The following is a 17,903-nucleotide window of genomic DNA, read 5'->3' as shown; positions in this document are numbered from 1 at the left end:
CTTAAGTAATCTCTATACCCAAAGTGGGCCTCGAACCCACAATCCTGCTCCCTGTCTGAGCCAGCCAGGTGGATTTCTGCTGGTTCTTATATAGGGATGGCTATCAAATACCCAGGTTCTCCAGCCCCAGACTGAAAAGAGGCTCAGAAACAAAGGCTGTCCACTCACAGGTCAAGAGCGAGTTCTACGTAGTTCCAAGTTTCCAGAGCCTTCTTCTTGGGCAGGCCACCAGAAAAAGTCATGTGTTTTTCAGCTGCTGATGAAGCGGCTGAAAAAGGAAGACCTTTTCCACCACTGCACTCAAAAGCAACAGGCAACTTAATTTTTCATTATGCAGAATCCATCTCAGTGGCTCTCAAAGGGAGGTGATTTGTGCCCTGAGGAAATCTGGTAATGTCTGGAACCATTCTGGTTGCCAGACTGAGCAGATTCTACTGGCCTTTAGTGGATAAAGCTGAGGGAGACTAAGCATCCCACAAGGCATAAGACCGCCCCACCACCCCTCACAATAAAATTATTTATCCGGGGTGGGTGGTGTGGTGCTGGCTGGCTCGGTGGGTGGAGCATGTGACACTTGATCTCAAGGTTCTGAGATTACTTAAAAAACAAAATCTTTAAAGGGCACCTGGGTGGCTCAGTCAGTTAAGTGTCTAACTCTTGATTTGTCAAGGGTCACAATCTCAGGGTTGTGAGATTAAGCCTTGCATTGGGCTCTACACTGCGTGTGGAGCCTGCTTAAGATTCTCTCTTCGCCTCTGTGCCTACCCACCCTCTTTCTATCTCTTTCCCACTCTCCAAAAAATAAAAAATAAAATCTCTTTAAAAAATTACCCAAGGAAACCGTCCCCTACAGGCAAGCTGCTTCTTGACAAAATAAGGGAGAGAGGACACAATACAACACCACGACTCTACACTATGATGGCAGCCGGGTACAAATGACACGTGCACGTTAGCAAGAACTGCCTAGCAAATAAAAACGCAGAAGTGATTTCAGATGACGGTGTATGTGGACTATGTGAAGTATTTAAAAAAAAAAATTTCTTCGTGAGTTGTTACTGTGTTTAGGGGCCAGAGAAAAAGTGAGGGCCAGCACTAGGTGGAGGCAAGAATGACTCAAAGCTCCAACTCTCAGGTCTGACCATTTGCACCACTGATGGCCAACCAGGAGTGGCAGCGCTCCAAGCCCCTGTGACACAGGGAATACTCTGCTCTGAACCCAGGCAGATGAAGACAGTGAGGGAGGGAAAAGTAGTGTAAATGGTCTTTTCTGCAAATCCAAGCCCAGAGTGGAACAGCTTAAAAAAAAAAAGCTTATTCCAGAATCTCACCTGTCCTATCTCCTGCCTCTCTCTAAACTCTTCTTCATCTCTAATTAGCAGCTACAGTGCTGGGTCTGGGGACCATACTGCCTCCACCTCCTACCCCTTCCTTATTCATCTTTCTCCTCCTCCCTCTCTAGAATCCTCCATCCTTCTAGCCACTGGATCTGTCCCCTCCTCAGAGCAAAGAGTATACAAGACTAAACCCACTTGCTGTGTCAGAAACCACAAGCTTCTCAATTCTGACAGGCCTGGCTGAAGTCTTCAAGATGCTGGCCCAGTCCCATGTTGAAACCTAGGGGCATTGCACAGAATTCCACGTAAACGCCATCGGAGTATCAGAAGAGTCAAATGAATGACCACGGATATGGGCTAAGAAATGCAAGAGGAAGGACAAAAGTTAAAAAGACTGAACAAGAGAAACTGAGGCTAAGACAATAGAGGAGTACTCTGCAGACCCCTGAAGATGCAGGAGACCAGGGTGAAGCAGGAGGCCAAGAAGGAAGAAGAACCAAAGAGGCATCAAGTATGCCAAGGGTGGACCTCAGCCAGGTTCGAAGGCAGCAAGGGAGCAGAGGCCATGGCCACCCGCAACCTGTCCTGGAGGGGGCCCAGTGAAGCAGAGAGAGGCTCTCAAGTCGGAGCCAGGATTAGAGTGCCTGCTCCAGCACTTATTAGCTCGGACCTGGGCAAACTCTCTCTCTTAACAGGACCCACTTCACAGAGCTGCCATGCCAACGAAATGGTAGAGGAGATGCCGTGTTTAGCATCAGACCTGGCACCCAGCAGAAACTCAGCAGCAGCACCTCCTAGGGCCTCTCCCAGGATTCGGTGTAGAGGAGGAATGAGAACCTGAGGTGAAGCCTGAAGCAGAATGACTCACGAGACACCTGTGCAGGGAAGCTCGACCATTCCAAAAATAGTAGGAACTGAGTAGTGAACCTAACATACATAGGCGCCTGCCATCAAGGAGCTTCTATCCCGGCAGGAGGAGAAAGGCAGCCAGGGAACACAAAAGAATATGACGTGGGAAGGGAGATGAGAAGGGCAGGCACAGAGAGGGCCCAGCTGGGGTGCCACATTTAGGCAGAGGGCTAGGGGAAGCGGCTGGAAGGCCTCTCTAACTAGGTGACTGCTAAGTATGAACCAAAAAGAGGCCACAACGTGTGTAGATTTCTGAGAAAAAACAAAGGCCTTGGAGGGCAGCCCGAGAAGGGGGTCAGAGCATGCAGAATGGCCTGGGCTCTGAGTGGGCCTTGCTAGCCCCTGGAAGGACTCTGGCTTTTACTCTCAGTGACCTGGGAAGCTCTCACGGGGTCTGGGCAGAAAACAGACAGCAGGGGCAGGAGCAGGAGGAGGGAGACCAGGTCTGTGGCCTTGACTGCAGAGGACTTAGGAGCAGTCCCAGTTGCCTCAGGCTTGTGGGCAGACAGGGCAGGACACTCAGCAACTGGCTTCCCCACCTGGCCCCTGAGGACTTCCTGTCTTCATGGCCCCTATCCACCCCCAAGCAAAAATTCAGAAATTTATGTGGGCTGAAGGAGAGTACCAACTTCCTCATGTGCCATTAACTGTATAAGGACAATTACTTTATTCTTCATCACAGCCCCATAATCCCTATTTTACAGAGAAGGGAATGGAAGCCCAGGGAAGCAGAGAAACTCCACCCAGATTCCTAAGCAGTGTGGCTTTCTGTGGCACCATGCAGCGTCCTTGCTGGGACATTGTCATCTGATACCTGGCAAGAAAGGTTCTGAGCTGGACTTTATCTCTGCTGGAAAGGCTTCCCAGGGCAATGAAAGGGCCCCATAGGAGCTTCTGATGAAAAAAAGCATAAAAGGCTCAAACAAGCCACGCTGTAATTCCACACCCCAAGCCAAACAGCCAGAGATGCCAGACCGTTAAATTCCTTCCTCTTCCATCCTCATGACGACTGATGACAGCAGTGGCAGACACCAAGAAGAGCATCCAGAAAGAGAAATAATGCCATTCTATCACCACCCTGCCCCCAGCTGCTGACCTTGGATTAAAAGAGAGGCAACGCTGAGTGTCTGGTTGGTTGGCCAATGACCCAGTAGGGCACTCCACGAACAGGCACTCCCCTCTGCATCTTCAAGTTACAAAGAACCATAATAAGGTCATTTTTTGTTCCTGATTGACAGGCCTAGAAACCCGGTTCAAAGGCCAATTGGGCTTTTGAACTCCATGGGGACATCCCAAGGACTCTGCTGAAATAGAATATATTCATTTTTTTAAAAAGATTCTATTTACCTGAGAAAGAGAGAGTGAAAGAGAGCATGGGTGAAGGGGAGGGGCAGAGGGAGAAGCAGACTCTGTGCAGAGCAGGGAACCTAATGCAGGATTCGCTCCCAGGACCTTGGGATCATGACCTGAGCCCGAGGCAAAAGCCTAACTGACTAAGCCACCTAGGTCTCCAAATTTTTTTCATTTTAAATTGATACCTTGCCAGATATGACAGTCCTAACCCAGAAGAACATGTACAGAGCCCTGACATCTGGACTTTCAAGGTGAACAGCACGGGAAGGGGCTCCAAGGCCAAGGGACCCGGACAACTCACACAAATTCACAACCACCTTTCAAAATGGTGGTATTTCCACACATCCACCACACATTTCCTGAGCACATGCGATGTGGCAGCATGGCTCTGGGTGAGGCAGAGATGCAGGAGACAAAGACAGCCACTGTGAGGTTTCCAAGGGGAGGTAGGCATGCAAAGATCAGGGTAGTTAGGTAACCTGCCCAGGTCCTGGTGTTAATAAGGGATTTGAATCCAGATTAATCATATTCCACTTTCCCTCTGCTACTAGGAAGCGGATATCCTGCTCTGAGCTACCAAGTGTTGTGTTTGTTTTGTGGTGGATGGGGGGATGGTGGCAGAGGGGAGATGGGAATGGGCTGCGAAGAAGGTACTGCCCTGAGGCGGTGTTTGAGAGGGGCTGTGGAACCTGCTGGACCACAGCACTAGGACAAAATAAAGAAAAACATTTAGCTTGGAATCGGGACTTACATCCAAGGTTAAACTCACTGACCCAGGGCCAGTCACTAAACCTCTCTGGGCTTCAGTTTGAGTTTCTCTAAAAAGAGGGGGTGAGCCTTGCAAGGGATGGCAAATGCCTTCATCTCATCCCCCAACTCAAGCCTATTCACAGAGGCTGCCCAAGGCACTGGGGGTAAGGAGGATTCTGAGGCCACATCTGGGCTAAGCAAAAAGGGCCAGCAAGGGAGGTCTGCCAGGAGCCTGAAAGAGCGATTAATCTGGGTGATCCTCTGAGGACTTCCGCTGCTGCTGCTGTGAGGTAGCTGAGGGGCTGTCATTTTATTTTGGTGACCGAATATTTAAAACTCTCTTTCACTACTTTCTAACCAACTCACAGAACCTTTCTACAATAAGCAGATTTCCTAATATAAGACTGGAGATACTGCTGTGTTTAATTTTCCCCTTTAAACCATTCTGTAACTGTGGCATAGTCAGGAGAACCTAGAAGCAGCTGTGGCAGTTGAGACAGCCTCACCGGACAGGAGACCACCCATCACCACGGGGACCAAAGATGCCCCCCGCCCCCAACACGCCATGCTGCAGTGTGGCTCTGCTTCTACCCAACCAAGTGGGGAAGTCTCCCCTCCCCTTGAATCCTGGCTACACAGCCCCATGGCTTCGTGGACCAATTGGGTGTGAAGTGCTATTCTGAGCCTTCCGGGCCGGGTGAGGAAAAGGCCTATAGCAGATCATTACAGGGTAGTGATTGAGGTTCAGGGCAATCTGGGTGAGAGGTACACAGAATCATCTGTACTATTTCTGCAAGGCTGTTCTAAGTCTGCGATGGCTTCAAAATTAGAAGTTAAAGGAATTTTCTTTTTCCTTTCTTCCTTTTAAAGGAAGGCCTGGGGGAAAAAAAAGAAAAAAGCACCTGGCAGCTTTCACCTTTGCCCATGGACACTGAAGGATGAAGGAGCCCGGCTACCTGGGGCTGCTGCACGGGGACAATGCCCAGCCCAGCCCCACTGAGAGGTGATGTGGAGGAGAAGGGGGAAAGTAAGACATCAGATGTGGGGTTCTGTGGGTCTTTTGGATCTGAAAGAAAAATTATTCATTATAATGAACCAGAAGTACAAGATTTTGCTGAAACAGAAACAGCTGACAGAATATGGTTGAACTTAAACCTTCAAGGGAAATAAGAGGGGGAACCAAAGCCAGTAAGAGTGGAGTTGGAACACAGGTAACGACAGTAGCAGCTAGTGATGAGCACTGGGTGTCGTAAGTGATGAATCACTGAATTTTACCCCAGAAATCAGTTTTTTTTTTTTTAATTTTTAAAGATATTTTATTTACTCATTAGAGAGAGAGAGAGAGAGAGCGCGCGCACAAGCAGGGGGAGAGGCAGAGGGAGAGAAAGAAGCAGACTCTCCACTGAGCAGGGGGCCTGATGCGGAACTCGATCCCAGGTCACTGGGATCGTGACCTGAGCCAAAGGCAGATGCTTAACCATCGGAGCCACTCAGGTGTCCTCAGAATTCAGTGCTGCACTGGATGTTAACTAAAATTTAAATTAGAAAAAATAAATAAAGATGGCAGCATCTAAGTGTGGGTATCTTCGGACCCTCCGCCCCCCACAGTCAGGCTGCCACTGGGCTCCCATCCCATCCCCCTCTCCCTTCTGAAGCGTCTGCTAAACTGCACGCCCTCTCCGTACTGCATACCATACACAAGCCGACCCGACTGCCGGAGGAGAGTTTATACATCTCGTCCAAGGCTGGAATGTACACACAGTCAACCGAGCACCCCAGCTATCATCTATGTTCCAGCCCCCAGAGATGCCCTTGGGAAAAGAGGGGGATCTTTCAAGCCAAGCCCTGCCCCAATTACAGAATCTCTAACTTGGGATGGTTTGTTACAAAACAGTATGTCGACCTTCCACCTGTGGCAAAACACCTTCCATGCTGGCTGGGTAAGATCTGACTATGTGAATGGGTCTTTTGGACCTAATTCCTTGGGCTGAGGTTGGTTTCACGTTCTTCTTGGCTAAATGCTTTTGTTTCCTGAGTTCCTTTTCATACAGCATCTCTAGTCTTACTTCAATAGGATTTATCTTCCCACATATCTAAGCGATTAGAGGTATCTTCCCCCCTTTTCTTCCAGCAGGGTTGTGCTCCTTGCATTGTCTCTGTCTCCTTAGAGTCCCTTTTTTGTCTGTTTTGGTCACCATCCATCATTTTGGAGCCTTCTCTCTGGTCTCTGATGACCCTCTACTGTTGGTTAATACTTAGGGATGAGACTTCAGCCTATCACTCACAGCCTGAAGAGTCTTGACTAACCACCAGTGGTCAGAGTCTACACTAGGACATCATCAGGGAGGCTGGCCGAATTCAGACGCAGACGAAACAGAACACAAAAATGAGCTGAGTTCAGGGGGTGGGGTATGCTCAGAAAGCAGCCTGTCCAGGGGTGCGGCTGGAGCATAGGGCACTGGTAACACCTACCAGCAGTGGGACACATAGGGCAAGCTTCACAGGAGTGACATTCTGTGTCACCCCGAGGTGTGCAGGTTGGGCCAACTGGGAATGCGGGGTGTGGAGAGAAGAAAGTGGCACGGCAGGGAAGAGGCCCTACATGCTTCTAGATGCTGATGATGACACCCTGGGCTTGAAGGGGGTGTGGTGACTGAGGAGACAGTTGGGGGTCTCGGAAGGGAGTGGACAGAGCTGGTCCATGGGGAGGGCTGGGGATGGCATGAACTGTTGGCAGCAAAGTGCCATGTGGTGAAGCATCTGCCGAGATGGTGGCTGACGACTACTCTGGCTCCGCGTCCCCACACCTCTCCTCCAGACACGAGCTTACTTTGCACAAACGGTCATCACAGCCACCACTTCCTAGTCCTAACAGCCAAGCACAGTGTCCGTCAACTAATGAATGGATAAAGAAAACGTGGTGTATCCTTAAAATGGAATATTATCTGGAGACACAAAGAAATGGAGGACTGACAGATGCTTACAACTTGAACACATTATACTAAGTGGAAGAAGCTCGTCTTAAAAGGCCCACATAAGGGCTATGGCATCTAGTGACGAGCACTGGGTGTTGTAGGATTCCATTTATAAGAAATGTCCAGAACAAGCAGATCTACAGAGATAAAACAGATTAATGGAGGGGGAGGGTTAAGGAAATGGGAGCTACCACTAAAGGATATGGGTATCTTTTGGGGTGATGAAATGTTGTGGAATTACAGTGATGATGCTCATACAACTCTGACTATACTAAGAACTGCTGGATCATACACATGACACAGGTTAAGTGTATGGTATGTGAATCGTCTCTTTAAAAAGTTGTTACTAAAAAAGGTGGGGGGTGTCAATGACGTCTAGTTCCCCTCCCATTGAATCCAGCCGCCCTTATGACTTGCTTTTGAATGAGAGAATATGCTTTGAACGAGAGAATATTCCTGGGGGTAGACCCAGGAAACAGCTGGCAAACTTTCACTCTCACCCTCTTGGAAATGAGCTGCCATGTAAATACGCCAGGCTAGATCACAAACAACAGGTAGAGAGAGGCCACATGGAGGTAAACCAGGACCCCACTCATGTGAATGAGAACATCTTGGGACATGCCAGCCCCAGCAAAGCTGAATTAAGCCAAGCCGAATTAAGGGACACCAGGAGAGATCCCATAAAACCAACTCAGAGAGTCAGGAGAATAAATCATTGTTGTTTTAAGCCACGGAGTTTTGAGGTGCTATGCTATAGGATGGATAACTGATATACCACCTCTCTAAGCCCCGGGTTCCACCTCTGTGACATGGGATTAAACCTACAGGGCTCTTGGGAAGGTCACATGAGGCTAAGAGCAGGCACCAGCCTCAAGAAATACTAGTTGCTATAGTTATTATTAGTAACTATCATTCCAGGAGCCCCTTGACATACTGCAAGCATACTCCTGGGGAGTACCCATTGCATAAGCACCTGGTACCTCCAATCACAGGGTTTCCAAAAAACTGGTTTCCCAAGAAAAACAAAGCAATTTTTTCCTACAATTTCTGTAGTACAAAAAAATTAACTTGGAACCATAAACAGCCTAGGGTTCTTAGATCAGCCACCCACCCAGCTACTTATCCATTCAACACACCTTTATTAAGTCCTTGCTGTTACCAGACACTGATGAATAGCAGCTCAGAAGACTTTCCCACCCCTGAAACAGCAACAGTTACCATATAGGGGGCTGCTAACAGAATGGACTACACACTTGCACTTCAGCTAGAGATGAACCTGAAGTCATAGATAAAATCTAAACTCACCCGGAGAAAAAGGTGATAGGTACACATTCTGAACCAAACCCTCAGGATTCCCATCGGGAATCTGCCCCTTTTAGCAGGGTGATCTGGAGCATATATTAGTCCCCTCTATGACTTCATGACTTCCCATAAAATGGGAATAACCTCACAGGACTGTTGCAAGGATTAAATGTTAATGTAAATAAAGCTCTCAGGAGTCACTCGGCACACAACAAGCACTCGGGAAGAATTAGCATTTTTAAAAACCCGAAGGCACAGTAACACAGCAATTATTCTGCAAACCAAAAGGTCATAGAACAGTCCTAAAAGTCACCCAGACACCCAGCACAGTGCTTCTCAAGACATTTCCTTTCTACTGATACTTTTTGCAAAATGCCAATCACCTGCCCTAATGTCGCAGCCATGTCCAGTTGCTCTCAAAGTTCTTTGCTGGTTACTCGCACTCTCCACTTCTCACAGCTGTCTCCAGACTGGTACTTGTCTGCCCAGGCAACTTGGAGTAGCACTGTTCTAGGACACAGGGACAACTCACAGGCCTGCTGAAAACTCAGCTCAGAGGTTCAAGAGAATTACAAAAACACGGAAGTAAAGAAAATCAACCCAACAGCTGGGGCAAGAGGAGGACTTGCGGGTCAACAAACTGAGAGAGAAAATAATCTCGACCGGCCAAATCTAAAAAAAACAAAACCAGCTGCCAGAGCAAGGACCCACCTGGTACCTTCCCCATCAGTACTCCAGAAGGTCCCCTCAGGAAACACGTCGACCAGGAAGTCATCAGCCCCAGAGCGTTAAGAGACATAGAGAAAGTAGGCAGAACTGACTCAGGCCTCCCAAGAAAGAAGTCCTTCTCAAGAATTAGAAACCACCCTAAGCAGTCACCAAGCTTTGAGAACATCAACCATGACACACAAAGGCCTGAGTTCCTTCTCTACAAGGAAAACATGCAAAAATTTCCTTTGGTGACATGGGACTGTGCCCTCCACACACACACACATACACACCCCGTTCCCAGTACCTGTGGTTTTAGGAGGCTCCTGAGGTCCGCCTTGCCAGCCATACTGTGGGTATCCTTGATAGGGGTACCCCTGAGGAGGTGGGTAGGGTCCCCCCATAGGCCCTGGAGGGCAGCCCCCTGGTCCCATTGGTTGTGGTGGATAAGGTGGGTATGGGGCCGTCGGACCAGGGCCCGGATACGGTGGAGGGTTCCCTGGGTTCATCAGGGACCTGCAGAGTGTACCTAGGAGACAAATATAACAAAAAATTATTTTCATCTAATCCATGGAAATCATTAGTAAAAAAATTTCAACTCAAGAGACCATTTATAAAACACCTTAAAGGTTACAAACCTCTCACAAACCTTCAGTCCTGCCCATTGTTTCTTTCTCACCATTTCCACAATTGACAGACAAGTATCTTCTGTATCTATTTAGTGGCCTTCTGCCTGCCTTCCTCAGTAGACTGCAGGCCTTGAGAGCAGGGACCAATCACCTGTGGGTCATCGCCACAATACTGGAGCTTAGAATACTGCCCAGTACAAGAACAGCATCTCTTTGTTAATTCTCTGAAATGTCCAGAAATGTGACTGCATAGCTCTAGGAAGAAGACACCAAGTGTAACAGCACTAATTAGGAGTCAGATCAGTGGGGGCTAACCCAGCATGAGAAATTCTCCAAAAAAAAAACAGCGCTGGGCCACGCTGGGATCTTCTAACAAACAACACTACTGCTGTGACCAACAAAGACCCACGGCTCTAAGCAGCTGAGCTGTGTCCTTAGTTCTCGCTGGACAGAGGGCACTCAGATCATCCAAGGTCTCAGGACTCTAGAGAGCTCACCAGGAACCCTCACATTTGTGTTTAATGGTGCCTGTTCTTGGTGGTCTGCTTCTGTGAGGGAAGCCATTGCTTCCCAGCCCCCAAAGACTTGTTAACTATTCTTGACTGGCCTTGAAGGCGTGGAGCCAGCGTCTCCTCTCCATCATCTCTGCAACCCCCGCAGTGCCTGACATGGCAATGACTTGACTAAGAGCGTTACTGGGAAATGCAAAGTCCATACTCTGGATGAATGTGGCATCAGTACTCTTGCTACATTGTACTGTTACCCATCTGGAGTACTAATATTTAACTCTTTATCTATTCGAGGATTTTCTATCCCCAACCAAACCCTAAGTTAATAGAAGAAAAACTCTCATAGTCAAAATTTAATAATTTCACTATTAATTCTTCTTTATAACAGTAATCAATAAATTTGTAAGTGACTATGTCTGTATATGAAGACAAAAATAACCATAAAATAAGGTTCCCTAGAAAAACCAGGTTAAAGTATAGTGGACTTCGCAGTCTGCCCACACAACAACCATATCCCCTTCAAAATAGCGGTCAGGTATCCATTCATTCTTCCTTCCGAAACAGCTCCGGGATGAGCCCAGGGTAACCTAAGCCAACCCAGGCCACTCTTTCCCCCTTCGCTTCAAGACTAAATCAAGAAGGCATCCAGGACTAAATCAATCCCAAATGGCATTCCTTGGACAATAGGACTGGTTCTGATGTAGTCCGATAACTAAAAGCTAACACACTCCTGACCTTCCCTTCCCCTTAACTCAAGTACAAACACAGTCCAGTGAGGACGCAGCCTGGAGCACTGGTGACAGCCCGGGTGCAGCCCTGAGGAAGCCAGCCCGAAGATGAAGAGGTGCTCCAGAAAAACAGAGCCGAAAGGGAAAGTATTCCAGGTGACTTTGTAATGGTTCATAAATCAGGCAGAAACCTAAGCCTAAGTTCAATTACCTCTACAGAATTTCCATTCTAGGAACCAGTGGTAAGTAAGCTAATGTGCCCCTCTGAGTGACTTTCCAGCAAGCACACAGTTACACAGTGCTGACCATGCCTGGCGCTGTGCTAGGTAATGGGGGTACAGAGATAAATAGGGCTCAAGTGCATCCCTTGGCACCTGGTTAAAAAAGGGCAAATATAAGGATAGTGAGTTTTAGAAAAGGTGGTAAATAGACAGCTGGGCAGGAATAGGGACTTAAACCCAGGAGGAGGGGAGAGGGTCACTTGAAGGAGGTGATTATAAATTGAAACTAAAATACGGATTCAGAATGGCTTGAAGGTCTCTATTTTGACCACATCTGCATTCTGTCCCTCATGTTAGAGACTTACTTTTCCAGGGGCCTAACATACACTCAGAAAAAAGTCAAGTTCTTTCCCTTCTCTCCTCTCGGCCAACAGGGCATCACACTCTGACCTGAGAACAGCCTTTCCCCTTATACTAATACGAAGGCTCATGGTGTCTAACACTGCAATATCACATGGTTCTGGGGACATGTACATAACCCCAAACCACTTCTGCATTTCCTCTCTTCTACCAAGAAGGCTGTGGAAAACCTAGTGAACCTGGTCTTAAACAGAAATCAAGGGGTTCCTGGGTGGCTCAGTGGGTTAAAGCCTTTGCCTTTGTTTGGCTCAGGTCATGATCCCAGGGTCCTGGGATCAAGCCCTGCGTTGGGCTCTCCGCTCAGCAGGAAGCCTGCTTCCCCCTCTCTCTCTGCCTGCCTCTCTGCCGACTTGTGATCTCTGTCAAATAAATAAATAAAATCTTTAAAAAATTAAAAGAAGGAAGAAATCAATCTAATTGACCCTCCCAGTCCCCCAAATGGCCATTTCATTATTCACTTTTTAGGTCACAAAAGTAGAAACAACCATCATAAGTATGCTTTCAAGTAATTTTGTATATTGTGGGGGGGGGGCTCCTCTGAACTGAAATAATCCCATCAAAACTGTATTTTGTCTTGATTACTCCAAAAAGACCCTGTAGTCATGATCATTCTCACTCTAGCAAAGTCTGGACCAAACTCTGTAGACATTGTCCTTAAGAACAGCAACCCATGAGAAGAAAAAAGAACAGAGTACATACAACTGTTACAACAACAGACCACAATATTTCATTACTTTTCTGGTTCCATTTACTTGCAGCTGTTCCCTATTATCCTCTGCTGTTCTCTCTCTGAAACCCTCAAAACTCTTCCCTCTCTCCTTCTCCCTCAATATGTTTCCCCCTCAATTTTGGTATGCACCTCTCTCCCTCTTCCTGAGGAACCACTTCATGTCTAGGGAGAAAAAAAATTCCAGGTGCTACTCACAGAGGCACTTATAAAGAACATAAACCAGCCAGGGCTCCAGCTGCCACACCTCCTGCCCTACTGTGTCCCTATGTTCCCAAGACACCCCGTCATCTTAAAGGGATAAAAATTTGGACCTATCTTCGTTTCCCTCTAAAGAGAAAAAAAAAAAAAATCTCAGTAGGAGAAGAGGGAAAGTCACAGAAACAGCATCTGTGCTGAGATCAAAGAACACGGAGCTGACATTTGCAAAGCACAACTTCACCTAGTGGGAATCAATCAGGAATCCCAAGTGTGTACAAAAGCCAACCCAAGTAAAAAAGATTACCTAGTACAAACCATTTAATGTCATCAAAACACAAATGAGCGTTAAATTCAAGGTATGTACCATGAACATTTTCCCTTATAAATCTGCTCAGGTGAAATGCAAGCCCTGCTCTACCAGAGTGTGTTACACCACCGAGAGTCAAATGTAAACTGGAAATTGTACTATTAAAGACAAATCAGAGCTCCAAATGGGAAAGCTCAAATTAAGCAGCAGCCAAGATCCCGTAACAGACAGCAACGAACAATGCTAATCGATGATGCCCATCAGGATGGGCTCAAAGTCCCAGCACCAGGGGCCATTCCTCATACAATGAGAAAAGCAGGAACTATGCTTTCAGAAAGTGCTCCTCCGACATAGACCACTAGAAAGGACCTAAAAAAAAAAAAAAAAAGCAGAGACACAGGAAAGACCAATATTTTTCAAAGTTGTCATTGTTTTTTAAATTACAAATGACAAGATACCTGGCAGCCTGGCATTTATCCTGAAGGGAGAACAGTGAAGAATTTTCCTCTGGAAAAACTAAAAAGTCCCCATGGAAGAAATATTCCTGTTATCAGTATTTGAGGAGATGCCAAGAAATGATTCACCCAGTCGCTCCACAGCAAAGCCCGTGCACACAGAACTTCTAACTGACTTTTTATTGCCTAATACATAAATGAATGGACAGAAATGATCAGACATTTGAGTAAAGTCTGCAACATAAAACAGCAAAACAGAATGGGAAGAAAAAAATTAAATATCCAAAAGAAAAATAAATTATGGTACAGCTATATAGTAGTTCTTTTGAATTTTTAACTGTTTTTGAAGCATGATGTGGTATTAAGTATAAAAAAATTTTTTTAGGGGGCCACCTGGGTGGCTCAGTTTGTTAACTGTCCAACTCCTGATCAGGCCTCAATCTTGCAGTCATGTGTTCAAGCCCCTCCATAGGCTCCACGCTGGGCATGGACCTTACTGAAAAAATTTTTTCTAAAGCTATATATATTCAGCATGGTTCCATTTTCTTCTTTTTTTCCCCAAAGATTTTATTTACTTATTTATTTGAGAGAGAAGCACAAGTGGTGGGGAGGGTGGAGGGACACAAAGCAAGGGTTTCAATCTCAGAACCCTAAGATCATGACCTAAGACGCTCAACCTACTGAGCCACCCAGGAGCCTCAATCCCATTTTCTTTAAATATTCGTAATTAGATTAATGTACAGAATGAAAAGGCCTACAAAAGACTCATATAGTAGTCACCTAATTGTATAGGAAGGCACCACTACAATTCATAAAGTAAAAATCAGGGGTGCCTGGGTGGCGCATTGGTTGGGCGGCTGCCTTCGGCTCAGGTCCCGCATTGGGCTCCCTGCTCAGTGGGAAGCCTGCTTCTCCCTCTCCCGCTCTCCCTGCTTGTGTTCCCTCTCTGGTTGTCTCTCTGTGTCAAATGAATGGATAAATCTTGAAAGAAAAAACGAAGGAAGGAAGGAAGGAAAAATTAGTCTTTCTAAAAAAACAGTGCTGGATATTCTTGCAAAGGGGAAAAAAATGAACCCTGATCACCAACCTTAAAAACAAAAAATAATTCATACTACAGCATGGGCCTATATATAAACACTACAACAATGAAGCTTTCACAAGTATATAATATATTCATGACTTTGGCACTATTTACCTTATGACCCAGCAACTCTGCTCTCAGATGTACAGCGAAGTGAAACGAGTGCGTAAGAACATTCAAAGCCATTTTATTTATAATAGCCCCAAAATGGAAACCGTCCAAATGTTTGTCCATAGCAAAACACACAGCTTATGGGCTACACAAGAGAAAACTGTCCACCAGTAAATTAAAAAAGAACAATTACTACAAGCACACAGCGGGATGAATCTCACAGACGATGATGAGTAGAAGGAGCCAGATTCAACAGACTTCACACTGTACGATTCCATTTATATGAGGCTTGAGAACAGCCAAAAGGAATCTACAGATATTGACTGGAAGAGGCACAAAGGGAGCCTTCTGGGATGATGGAAATGTTCTACATCTTGAGCTGAGTCATGTTTACATGAATACTACAAACTCATTGAGTTGTACATTAAGATTTTCACACTTTAAGCTGCACAGCAACAGCAGACAGACAGAATGTGGCTAGGAGGAAAAAACAACATTTATAGTGGTTTTTCCTGGGTGCTGCAATTATGGGCAATTGTTATTTACTTATATTCTTCTGTATTTCCTAAAATTTCAAGAAGGGAACCTATACAGTCAAAAAAAAAATGTGGTTCTCTTAGTGCTTTTGGATACTTTCATGCTACTCACTTTTTTCTTAGCCACTAGCATGCCTCTGTAGACATCCTATCTACCTATCTGCAGCACCCTGATATCCCTTCCCACTGCTTATCTAACCCTTGTTGGTAACCTATTTTCTATCTGCTCTTTACTGTTTTTTACAATAATTTCTGCAATTGTGATTCTTTTCTCACAAGATATTTGGCTACTTAAGTTCTTTCAGTGGTTTTGTTTTTTGTTTTTTTCTGCTTCAAACTAAGATGTCACTTGACTGAGTACCAGACATGGGTTCATTTCCAAAGAAAAGAAAAGAAAAGAAAAGAAAATTCTCATGAATGCATGGAGACTTCCCCCACCTTGAAACTGTTCTTGTCGTCAAAGCCAGAAGTTATGCTTATCCTTCATCCTTATGTATATTCCTTCGGAATTTATAAAATTATCTTTAAAGTTTAAAAGCATGAGAGCAGATATTACTCTAAAAACCTCCCTCTGTGTCTTTTTTTTTTTTTTTTTTAAACTCCCTCATTAGCTGGCCTTTTAACAGTATCTTTGTGAAAAGATTTATATTGTAGGTCCCTCACTTTTCCTTGATTCTCATACCCATAATTTTGGGTATGGTTTGCTGGGCTAAAAAAAGCTTTAGAATTACTGTTTTTGTGTTGCTCTTTCCTCTTAGGTTTACAGTTTTCATTAAATTTTAGCACTGACGTGTTGGTTTATTCCGTTCACACAGTCTTCTGTTCACTCCACAAATATTTCCAGAAGCACCCACTAGGAGCCAGCACCAGTGGTTCAAGGCACTATGGAGATAAAGTTAAGCAAGAAACAGCTTCTACTGGGACTCGTGAGGGAGGCAGACATTAACACCAGCAATTATGAAACCAAGCTGAGAGAGAGGAAGCACTCAGTACAGCTGACCTCGAGGTAGAGACAACAGATCAGGAAAGTCAAACAGAGCTTCTGAGAAGAAGTGACTATCACACTGAGAGTCGAGCAAAAACAGAAATCCAACTACTCATCCTTCACCCTCTGGTCAGATACAAAAATCTGTGAGAAAAACCTGAGCACACTGGAGCTGAAAGGGTTCAAAATGGCCTAAGGAGACAGAATGAGACCGGGCCAAGGGTCAGTGCGCAAAAGTCCCTGCTAAGAATAGACTTCTCAGGATCACTGCAGCTTCCTTTTGTGTGCGTGCGTGTTTAAAGATTTTATTTATTCATTTGTCAGAGAGAGAGAGATCATGAGTAGGGGGGAGTGGCAGACAGAGAGAGAAGCAGGCTGAGCCAGGAGTCCAACTCAGGACTTCATCCCAGGACCCTGGGATCACGAACAGAGCCAAAGGGAGACGTTTAACCAATGGAGCCACCCAGGTGCCCTTGCAGCTTCCTTTTCTATACTTGTACCTCTTGTAAAAGGATTCATGTAACCTTACTTACATTTCCCTTCTGATGCTATTGGCAAACCTCATCATTTGTTTATTCCATAATAAACAACATTCATTGATATGAAGGACAAGAGAACCTGGTCCCATGGATATGAGAGAACAAACCCTAGCTGGCTTGCTCTTGCCCTTCAGTACTGCTAATCATAAAAATAAAATGGTCATTTCCACTTGTCTGTTATTGCATCAGATGGAAAATGCTGGAAGTTCTCCAAATTTCTAGGGTATAGTGAGGATAGCTTGGCTCTTCAGACTATACAAAATTCACTTTGGGGGGTCACCTGAATGAGTTCTGCAATTCTACCAGAATAGGCACAAGAAGCCTGACTGAATGGCCCCCCTAGTCCGGGAAGTTGTGCCACACACATGCGCAACAAGCAGGGAGGAGAAGTAGCGGCCTCAACTCTGAGCTCCAAAGCCCCAGCCACAAGAATGAGCATTCGAGAACCATGGGCCCACACCTCGGAGGAACCTACTCCTGACCTGGCCTACCTGACACAGGAGACTTGGGGAACAGTTTGCCTTTTAAATACAGTAGTGACGTGCCCAACCACAGAGCAACAGCAGGAAACCTCTGAGAGTTAACAATTATCACAACATGGGCAAGATCTTTGATTTTTGTAGCTTGCTCACCATTTCTAACACATTTTGCTGTGTTACCATTTCCTAAGCTGCTTTTCGTTGGGGGGCAAGCTCTAAGGATATAACTTGCAATGTTACTTCCGCATTGTTGAAATACTGATTCTGGTGTTGACCTCCCAAATATTACCAGTCATCCCCTATCTCATTCAGGACCATCTGCTTGACAGAGTTCTACTCTGTACTGTGCTGTCCTCACAAAGTCGATGAGTGAATATTAGAGCATGTCTTTGGTATCAGTATTCTGGCTTGTGGCCTCTTTGTGGAGGACAAAATGACACAGAGCCCAAAAATGGCACCTTCCACTGAACAAGGGCATCAAAATGCATGTGAAAGGAAAAAAAAAAATAGCGTATCATCTGTCTCTGGAGGCCCTGTCCCTGAGTAATGAAGACCTTCATTCCTGACACACAAACTGCAAAGGAACCTAAAATCCTACCAACTATTTATTAATATGCTTTGCTAATGCCATTCAGGTAATTGCT

At 45.8% G+C, this 17,903-nt stretch overlaps 1 long non-coding RNA gene across 1 annotated transcript in view; it reads right to left on the bottom strand.

The window, feature by feature from the left end:
- Positions 1–9,778, bottom strand: part of LOC131832133 (uncharacterized) — a 42,891-nt gene extending 33,113 nt beyond the window's left edge. Inside the window, exon 1 of the long non-coding RNA XR_009353929.1 lies at positions 9,639–9,778. This is a non-coding gene — a long non-coding RNA (uncharacterized LOC131832133). The remainder of the gene's footprint in view (positions 1–9,638) is intronic.
- Positions 9,779–17,903: the final 8,125 nt, after the last annotated feature.

This window comes from Mustela lutreola, chromosome 5 (genome assembly GCF_030435805.1).
Source record: "Mustela lutreola isolate mMusLut2 chromosome 5, mMusLut2.pri, whole genome shotgun sequence".
NCBI classification, from domain to species: domain Eukaryota; kingdom Metazoa; phylum Chordata; class Mammalia; order Carnivora; family Mustelidae; genus Mustela; species Mustela lutreola.
Note: the sequence above shows the minus strand (reverse complement) of the source record. Positions and strands in the feature narration are given on the sequence as shown.